The sequence below is a fragment of the Eptesicus fuscus genome, chromosome 5, assembly GCF_027574615.1.
Source record: "Eptesicus fuscus isolate TK198812 chromosome 5, DD_ASM_mEF_20220401, whole genome shotgun sequence".
NCBI lineage: Eukaryota > Metazoa > Chordata > Mammalia > Chiroptera > Vespertilionidae > Eptesicus > Eptesicus fuscus.
The window spans coordinates 104,452,186-104,462,405 of record NC_072477.1 but is presented as its reverse complement, the minus strand read 5'-3'; the positions used below and the strand labels follow the sequence as shown (position 1 = coordinate 104,462,405).

Below are 10,220 nucleotides of genomic sequence, written 5' to 3'. Positions count from 1 at the left end.
TATTCTTCCATATAATTCTTCTGGCAACGTGAAATACATAATATTTGGAAACCTCTCAGATGAACCCGTCACTGTCTCAGAAGGTTGGTGGCTTTTTTAAAATCATCACTTGGGGATATGTTTTTACTTATTTATTTATAGATTTGTAGATTTATTTATTTTTAGAAAGAGAGGAAGGAAGAAAGAGAGATAGAAACATCTATGTGAGAGAGAAATATCAATCAGTTGCCTGTCCTGACCAGGAATAGAATCCAAAATACTTTTGGTGTATAGGATGATATTCCAACCAACTGAGCCATCTATCCAGAGCATGGTTAGGGGCTTTTTATGACCATAGCAAAATATAATATTTGGACCAGAAGGGAGTAAACCAAATAAGTTATCCTGACTCACATCTCCAAATGAGTCATAGCTGCAATCCCTTGCATACAGCAGGAGATCTTACTGATCAGAACTGTGCCCACCAACTAGCACTCTTGCCCACCATTGATTTCACAGAGATGTGGGCCAAGGCTTGGTGAGTGTTCAGAGCACCCCAGTGAAGCTCCATAGCCTAGCAAGTGTCCCAGAAGCATGTCAGATCAGGCCCTCCACTTCACAGAAGGGTAAGGAACTCAGTTCTCACTGCACCTTTCTCTCCCACCACTACTGTCAACAAAAGGTCGCTGCCACTGATCTAATGCCAACAGAAATCCCCAATCTGGGATGATGTAAAAGAGAAACTTTAATCAGGTAAACAGATTATAAGCCAGGGAAATGTAGCCTCCAGAGGTAGCTTCCCCAAGACAGAGAGGAGGCCCCTGGTCCCTAATTGGTTCGTTTTTATGCAAATAGGGAATTCAAATATGCACAGTCTGATTGGTCCAAATAGCACTGTCCTGATTGGTCAGAAATGATCAGCTATGGAACCTCTTTGATTGGTCAGTAAAGATGCTTATATTGCTGCAGTGCTCCAATTGGATGGGGCAGGTCTTAGTCCCATTGGTTAAAATATGATTTCAGGAACTCTTTTATAAGAGTCAACTCAGGTGGCAGGAACTCAGTGCAGAAGCCCATTCAGTAGCTTTTGCTTGAAATGCAGTGTGGGAGGCCTCTGTCAGCAATGGTTGTTAGAATCTGGTTATGAATTGGTGCCCACAAGAAGTTCTTCTTGACAGACCCATTCCTTCTGGAGGTACACACTACCAAGTTCATGAGAATATAGGCCAGGTCTTAATTTATATTCACATATCACAGAATGCTGAGGAGGCTCTGGCACCTAACACATAATGGGTTCCAGTAAATGGTTTCTGATTTGTTCTATTTTTCTATAGAGGTGTCTGATTTTATTTATTTACTAGAGGCCCAGTGCACAAAATTCATCATGGGGGTGGGGGATCCTTCAGCCCGGCCTGCACCCTCTCATAATTCGGGACCCCTCCAGGGATGTCCGACTGCCAGTTTAGGCCTGATCCTGGCAGTCAGACATCCCTCTCACAATCTGGGACCACTGGCTCCTAACTGCTTGCCTGTCTGCCTGCCTGCCTGATCACCCCTAACCAGTCTGCCTGCCTGCCTCATTGCCCTTAACTGCCTCTGCCTCAGCCCCCACCATGGTGGCTTCATCCAGAAGGACATCTGGAATAATGTCTGGAAGGTCGTTCAGCTGTCTGGTCTAATTAGCATATTATGCTTTTATTATTATAGATTTTTTAATTACAGTTCACATTCAATATTATTTTGTATTAGTTTCAGGTGTACAGCATTATGATTAGATAATCACATATTTTACAAAGTGTTCCCCCTAATATTTTCAGTAACTAACTAGCAAGGAGAGTTGGAGGACTCAATGAAACAGGTAAAGGGATTGAAAAGTACAAATTAGCAGTATGGGCAGGTGTCTTATTTTAATTAATAAATCTTAAATGTATTATATGCTTCCTAAGCCTGAGAAAGAGTATCTATCCCAGGTTTTCTGGAGATTTGCTTTCAGAGATTGGTTTCACCAAGCAACCCAAGGCCATCTTTAAAAATGCATTTTCAAACTATTTGTTACATCTCTGCTTTCATGGTTTTAACTGACTCAAGGATTTATAATGATCTCATTGACAATAAGCCAGATAGATAATACCAGTTTCAGAGTGTAAGCTAATAAGTCCTTTCTTAGTAGAAGTGTACTTTTGTTGTTGCAATACTATATATTTCCATATAGCTTGCTATATACCTAAGGCTGTGCATGAGCCCAAGCAATAATGATCATTCCTGAGACAACTTATCAGGAAAGTGAATGAAGCCATTGCACATCCTGAGGACATTCCCAGTATATTTGCAGTACTCATTTTGCACTTTGACAACTTAGAGGGCTTTAGAATGCTTCCCCGTATCACTACAGAAGTGCAATTTCCAACAACTAGGAAAAAATGTAGCTCAGTTCCTAGAGAGGACAAAGGAAGAGCAGACAATGGTAATCAAAGGGTCTTCTTTTTCTGCATATGCTGGTGCAATTGTTAAACTAGAAAAAAAAGAAGAAAAAGAAACAGATCTCCAAGAGCTCCTTATCCTAACAGACAAAGAGCCTATTCTGAAACAAAAGTAGAAGAGAGGCATTCTATTGTTTTCTAAAGAAGAGAGAGGATTGATAAGATTTTCTGTTACCATAAAGTTAGCAGGGTGGTATTTTCTAAAATCAAAAACTATTTTCAAATTCCCAAGGAAGAGAAAAAAATCAAGGAATTTTTAAAGAGATAATGTATATAGATTATGAAGCTCACATTTTACTTCCTTTAATATGGAAGATATTGATCTCCTTTTTCTTAATTTAAATACAATTAAAATAAGTGAATCCAGTTTCTAAATATATCAGCAACCAAAAACTAAGCCAAGTTTGGGTCCCAGCAAAGTTAAACTTATGATTTAGCTAATTAGATTTTTGTCTAGATATAGAACACAGTATAAATAGTTCTACTTCCCTAACTTAACAAAAAAAGCAAGAGAAGTATTATGAAAACCCAGAGATATAAAATTCTGAAATCTATTTTAACTGTCTTGACATCATTTCTTTTATATATACAAGCCCATACACTAAACATTAATTTCTATCAGGAAGTGTGAAATTTGTATTTTTAGTGATATGCAATAAGTTTCTCAGCCATAATGAGAAAAAAGGAATAAATTTGGTATCAAACCATTGAAAGGAATGCCCCTAGAACAACAAAGATATAAATTATTTCACTAACTTTTGATGGAGTGATATGCAAGAAAGCTGAACCTCAAAATGAATTTATGAGCTTAGCAACCAAGGAGGAAATAAAAAATAATTCATCAAGGTTTTTAATAATCATAATTTATAGAGTCACAATTTTATATAAAGAAAAAAAATTATGTACTTTCAGTTAGAATAGCTAAAGTTAAACTTAAATTGATGTGTACTCCATGCTTGACTATATAAGTGACAATTAATAACAAACACTTATTGAGGATTTATATTCCAGGCACTGCCATGATGATTTTATATGTGTAAAGTCATCAATACTATTTTTTATTATTTTTTTATTTTTAACTTTATGTTTTTTATAACCCTATGAAGTAAATATTATTATTAGCCCATTTTATAGATCAAGAAACTACAGCACAATGTGGTGAAGAAGTGGTATTCAAACCAAGGAAGAGTCAGACTACAAGAGCCCACACTCTCATTCCATTGCCTCTCAATTTAAGTTTATTGAATCTCAAGATCCTCACATTTGATGTAACAAAAATACCACCTACCTCCTTGTTCTGGGGCCAACATTTGAAATTATTTTGATAAGGAAATGAGTTACAAAGATATAGGGCAATATTGATATCCAGATCTTTAGCATAACAATATTCATTGTGTTGGCTAGCAGAAATTCCTGATCAAATCTACATTCTTTGTTGTAACAATAGAGTTGTGAGAGAGAGGAAGGAAAAAAGTGAGAGAAAGAAGAAAAGAGAATGCAGGATTAATAAAATATACACATTCTCTGTGTATTCCAGAGAATCCAAAGAGTCACAGCTAGAGGGAGAGTCACAAGAAGGATAAATTCTGTAAGAACGTGTAGTAACATGTATAAATGTCCATAATACATTAATGTCTAAATAAAAAAAACCTGTACAATATTATCCCAATGTGAAAGAACACATAGAACACTATATGCCTGGACAAATGGAATAATGTGCACTAGGTTGCTATGTGATGGTATTTCACTTTAAGCCATGATGGAATAACAGGACCAGACTTTACTCTGCTGCCTTAACCAATTAGAAACTATACCCAACAAACAAACAAACAAACAAACAAAACAAAAAAACTGTTTTCAAACATTGAAAAATAGGCAGTGCAAAAAAAGGATCCCTTTAAAAAAAAGAAAAACAAGTGAGGTTAGTTCTGTAAATGCCCCCAGATCAATACCTGAAGAGTTGCCAAGTATCAGTGTTAAAAAAAAAAAAAAAGAGGAAGCAAAATATAGTCTAGCATTCTTACTTATTGGAGGTGACAGAGCTTAGAATTTAGGGAGACTAAGGTAGACAGAATTTATAGGGCAGAGTAATGAAAAGATAGGAGCTACATTAAATGAAAACTACAGAGATATGAAAAAGGGTCCCCCTTGTCAACAGATGGTTGTGGGAACCAATTCAACCCCAACAGGAATCCCAAATTTGGGATGTGTTGAAGGAGGAAACTTAATTAAGTACAAAACAGCTAAATTGTGACACAGCATGGCTACAAAAACAGCACAGCCATAAGTCTCCTGACCCTGTGGCCAGGCCCCTCTCTTGCTAGACAGCTCTGCTCTGCTCCTCCAAGATCTATTCAACTCCAAGCTGGCATGCCCTCTGCTGGTATGCTTCATTGTGTGCCAGTCTGCTCTGGCCTGCACTGGTGTGCTCTACTGTAGTGAGACATCTTCTTAGATGTTTCAGCTCAACCAGGGAGGAGCTTGGGTAGAAAAGGAAAGTGTACTTCCAGAGCTGGGGGGCGAGGAGGGGAGAGTTGGCTAATATGGACTGAAGTGCCCACACCTGGTCCCTGATTGCTCTGTCTTTATGCAAATGAGGATTCCAAATTCTTGCAGTTTGACTGGTCCAAGAGGCATTGTTCTGATTAGTCAGAATAGAGCTGCTCTGGTTGGTCAGAGCTGCACAGCTCTGATTGGATGGGGAAAGCCTCAGTCCTATTGGTTGAAATAGGATTCCAGGAACTCGTCTACAATAGCTGGCTCAGGTGGCAGAAACTCAGTGCAGGCAAGCAGCTCAGTGCACAGGCAGACAGATGATTTACTGCAGGCCTCTGCCTAAAGTGTGATTTGTGGGAGAGGCCCTATGTAGAAATGGCTGCAAAAAAATTTTTTTTTATTTGAGCCCAGTTAAACACTAGACACCCTTATTAGTAGGTGTGTTTTTTCTCAGAGTTCACACCTTAAATTATTGGCTCAGTACTATCTACAAATGCACATAGGAAAATTACCCAGACCAGAGAAAGAGCCATGAACAAGCATACAGAACAGGTACTGAACTTGGGCAGTGCCCTAGGGATGGCTGAAGGCAGAGCTGGATCTCCCTGCCCAACAGTGGCAAGGTCTGGCTCACCATCTGCCATACACCTGTGCCATCCTTCACTGCCAGGCAGCCCGGCCACCATGGCTCTTTTGGTGCTGGGCATGGTTATGACAGTGCTCAGTCATTTACTGCTCTACATGAAACTGTTCATCCAGGCAGGTCATGACACGATGCCTCCCACCATTTGGGACCAATGTGTTGGGGAGGAAGCTCCTCTATCCACTGAACTTCTTTACCTTGCCAAGGATGTTGTTCAAGTGGATGGAAAGATAGGGTTGTTCCAGACCTGAGCCCCCAGTTAATGTCCTCTCCACTGTGACATGGGGAAACATGAAAAACGTTTTTCCTCCAGAAGAGATCATGCAGATTTCCAACAAGGGTGACATGAAGACTTCTCTGAGGAAAGTGGTGAAGCAGACCTCCTAGGAGATGATGATGCAGGCTGTAAAAGAATTCACAACTGAGAGAAGAAATAGATGCAGAGAGAAAATTTATTTTACTTTCCCTGAAGGCAAAGGGCTAGTGCATTACTAATAATTTCAAGGACAAGTAATAAACTCTGGCCTGATCTTTTAAAGGGTAATGGCTACTGTTGCTATGTGACAGGGAAAAGAGGGGAATTTGGGTTTGAAACAGTCCTGCAGATGTCCTAGGGAAGTGTTTTATCAGTATTTTTCACAAGCCTGTAAAACATGCTTATAGTAAAAGTTATGAAGGGTTCAAAAGAGGTTTATTGGGAGGGAGGAAGGGGGAGTTTCTACTAACTAGAGACTCCTTGAAACAAACTACCCCTGAGTTGTAAAAATAGCAAAGAGGAGAGGTATACAAGAATGTAGCATTGATTTTAATCTTGCAATATGTTTATATGATGTATCACGTTTATTGATTTGAAAATATTATAACAGCCTTGCATCCCTGGAATAAATCCCACTTGGTCATGGTGTATGATCTTTTTAATGTATTACTGGATCTGATTTGCTAATATTTGGTTGAGGATTTTAGCATCAATGTTCATCAGGGATATTGGCCTGTAATTCTCTTTCTTTGTAGTGTCTTTATCTGGTTTTAGAATTAGGGTAATGCTGGTCTCATAGAAAGAGCTTGGAAGTATTTTTTCCTCTTGAATTTTTTGGAATAGTTTGAGGAGGGTAGGTGTTCTTTGAATGTTTGATAAACTCCCCTGTGAAGCCTTCCAGAGCAGGATTTTTTATTGCGGGGAGTTTTATTACTGCTTCAATTTCATCAGTAGTTATCAGCCTATTCAGGATTTCTGATTCTTCCTGATTGAGTTTTAGAAGATTATATTTTCCTAAAAATATGTCCATTTCGTCCAGGTTGTTCAGATTGTTGGAATAAAATCATTTATAGTATTTTTTATGATCTTTTGTATTTCTGTGGGGTCAGTTGTTATTTCACCTCTTTCATTTCTGCTTTTGTTTATTTAGGTCCTCTCTTTGCTTCTTGGTGAGTCTGGATAGAGCTTCATCAATCTTGTTTATCCTTTCAAATAATATCCTGTATTCATGGATTGGTAGAATCAACATCATTAAAATGTTCACACTACCCAAAGCAATCTATAGATTCAGTGCAATCCCTATTAAAATACCAACAGCACATTTCAGAGACAACCATAATTTTTTTATGGAATCAAAAAAGCACTTTGAATAGCTGCAGCAATCTTGAGAAAGAAGAACAAAGTTGGAGGGATCACAATACCATATATCAAGTTATACTACAAAGCAATTGTACTCACAATAGCCTGGTAATGGCACAGAACAAGCATATAAATCAATATAACAGAAGAGAGGACCCAGAAGTAGAACCATGCCATTATGCTCAATTAATATTTGACAAAAGAGGCAAGAGCATACAATGAAGTAAAGACAGTCTATTCAATAAATGGTGTTGGAAAAATTGGAGAGGTACATGCAAAAAAAAAAAAAATGAAACTAGACCATCATCTTACACCATACAAAAGAATGAACTCAAAATGGGTAAAAGACTTAAATGTAAGACATGAAAATCTTAGACCATAAAAATCTTAGAAGAACCCATAGACAGTAAAATCTCAGACATCTCTCATAGCAATATGTTTACCCATACATTTCCTAGGAAAATGGGAACTATGGAGAAAATAAACAAATGAGACCACAGCAAAATAAAAAGCTTCTGCACAACAAAAGAAACTATAAACAAAATAACAAGAGATCCCACTGCATGGGAGAACATATTTGCCAATGACACATTCAATAAGGGGTTAATTTCCAAAACAGATAGGAAACTCATACAAGTTAACAAAAGGAAGACAACCAATCCAATTAAAAAACAGGCAAAGGACCTAAATAGACACTTCTCTAAAATGGAAATACAAAACACTAAGAGGCATATGAAAAAATGTTCAAAGTCATTAATCAAAGAGATGCAAATCAAACAACAATGAGGTACCAACTCACACCTGTCAGAATGGCTATCATCAACAAATCAACAAATGACAAGTGTGGACAAGGATGTGGAAAAAAGGGAACCCTAGTATACTGCTGGTGGGAATGCAAACTGGTGCAGCCACTGTGGAACACAGTATGGAGTTTCCTCAAAAAATTCAAAATGGAACTCCCATTTGACCCAGTGACCCCACGTCTAGGAATATATCCTAAGAAATCATAAAGAATACATGCACCCCTATGTTCACAACAGTGCAATTTAAAATAGCTAAGTTTTAGAAACAGCCTATGTGCCCATCAGCAGATGAGTGAATAAAAAAGCTGTGGTATATTTACACATGGAATACTATGCAGCTATAAAAAAGAAAGAACTATTACCATTTGCAAGATCATGGGTGGACCTGGAGAGTATTATGCTAAACAAAATAAGCTAGTCAGAGAAAGATAAGTATCACATGATCTCACTCATATGTGGAATCTAATGAATAAAATTAACTGACAAACAAAATAGATCCAGAGACATATAAACATGGAACAGACTTTGAACCTCAGAGGGAAGGCAGGAGAGGGTGGGTACGTGGGAAGAGATGAACTGAAGAACTTGTATGCATATGTGCATAACCCATGGACACAGACAATAGGGTGGTGAAGGTCTGGAGTTGGGGCGAGGTAGGCTAGAAGAGGTCAATGGGGGGGAAAGAGGGACATATATAATACTCTCAACAATAAAGATTTCAATCAATAAATAAATTTTTAAAAGGATGTAGCCTTGAAAATAATTTGTCTTGCATTTTGAACAAATGGGCTGTTTGAATAAGAGGAGTTAACAATCTTGGGGTTTAATTACCAGGTGCTTTTCATAAAATGTGGAAGGCTACGGAAAGGAAAAAGAGGCTTTTTTCTTGTCCTCACACTCACATTGTCAATGTGCTTTATGGTCCTATCTGTATGATAGGAGGCCAAGTACAGTGGTATGCTGAGCTCCACTGGGAACATTTTCAAAAAGGATGGGCTGCTGGAACACATTATCAGCTTCATCCCTCACCTTCTGGGAATTGTGGTTTTCTTATAGGGCTGTAACCTGTTGGCCTACTTCATTAATGCCTAACTGGTGGATGACCATATAAGTGAAACCTCAGGGTGGGCAGGCGGCTGGGAAACACCCAGAACCAAGGTTTCAAGTTTAGCCAGGCCCTGGCCATCTGGAGCTACACCAATTTTTTTATGGTAATTGCAGTGAGTTTGCTGACCTACCTTTTCCTCCTGGTTGATGATCTGCTGGTTGTTGATCCCAACAACTGTGGGCTGTAGGCTGAGCTCCCCACTACTCCCCAATGTTCAAATCCTGGATCCAAGGGTGGAAGTACCTGAGTGTGTGGATTTAGCTCTTTTGTTGCTCCAGCCTCCTTTTACTTTGGGTATCTTCAGGATCAAGCTTTGCCTTGGATGTCCTAAAACAAGCCATCTCAGCCTGGCTGCTGTAGGTGAGACAACTCCAACCCAGCAACACCTAGATGTGCCCAAGCCCTGATGGTCTTCCGTGTCTATGTTTGCCATGTCTTTGTCCAGAGTAGGAGATGGGTGGAGGTGAGGCTATAACCAGTGGATTGGTCAGTCACCTGTTAGACCTGGAAAAGGTGGGCCAAGGCTAGAGAAATGGAATAGAATCCCTTTATCTCATAGAATTTTTGAGTCTGCTTTGCACATGGGGCCTGTGGAGTACCAGGTTGTATGGGAAAAGGCTAATAATGTCAGATCCCACTCCCACTCATTCCCAAGTCAGTCCTATTACTCATCCTGCAACTCAACTGGGAGCACCACTCTGTTGCTTGTAAGTAGGATGTGATCCTTTTTCATGAGACCACCATCATGTCCAGGCCTGTGCTAGGAAGTTATTGCTAGGTTCTGCCTTTATTTTTCTCAACACCATTTTTAATATGAAGGCAGAAACTTCTGAGTAGAAAATAATATGACTACACAGAATGTGTCTCCTCATTAAGTAATCACAGGTTTAATGGTGATGCCTCATGTTCCAGATCTGGTTACCTGTGCTGTTGTGAACACCCAGAAGTTAGGCAGACATTGTCTCTAGCCCTACCCAGTTTAAAAGATCCTGATAAGATTTGAAACTTTCTTCCTCAAATAAATGTATTAGTGGTGATTTGGGGGGGGGGGGGGGGAGAGGGTGGAAATAGTAAATAGAACAATCCCTAGAACACA

General features: G+C 39.0%; 1 pseudogene; it reads left to right on the top strand.

The window, feature by feature from the left end:
• Positions 1 to 5,534: 5,534 nt before the first annotated feature.
• On the top strand, positions 5,535 to 9,484 carry LOC103303289 (mitochondrial carrier homolog 1-like; annotated as a pseudogene).
• Positions 9,485 to 10,220: the final 736 nt, after the last annotated feature.